Below are 435 nucleotides of genomic sequence, written 5' to 3' on the forward strand. Positions count from 1 at the left end.
AGACGTCATGCAATAAACTTGGGCATCTGTCAACATAACCCCATAGAAACATTAGTCGATTTGTGTCTGCATCATAAAGTTATTCTCGATTGAAAATGTCAGTTTACGAGCCAAATTCTCGTCATTTGCGGGAGGTTTTAATTTTCTGCTTCAATATGAAAAATCTGCGGCTGAGGCTCATCGAATGCTCTCAAATACTTATGGTGAAGCCGCTATTAGTGAAAGAACGTGTCGTGAGTAGTTTCAACGCTTCAAGAACGGTGATTTTCACGTCGAAGACCGGCATAACGGTGGAAGAGAGAAGGTTTTTGAAGATGCAGAATTGGAGGCATTACTTAATAAAGACTCGAGTCAAAGTCAAGAAGAATTGGCACGATCATCGAAAATTTTCATAACACATCAAAGAAATTGAGGAGCAACGCTTCTCGGCACACA

Source organism: Formica exsecta, unplaced genomic scaffold (genome assembly GCF_003651465.1).
Source record: "Formica exsecta isolate Colony F162 unplaced genomic scaffold, ASM365146v1 scaffold45, whole genome shotgun sequence".
Lineage (NCBI taxonomy): Eukaryota > Metazoa > Arthropoda > Insecta > Hymenoptera > Formicidae > Formica > Formica exsecta.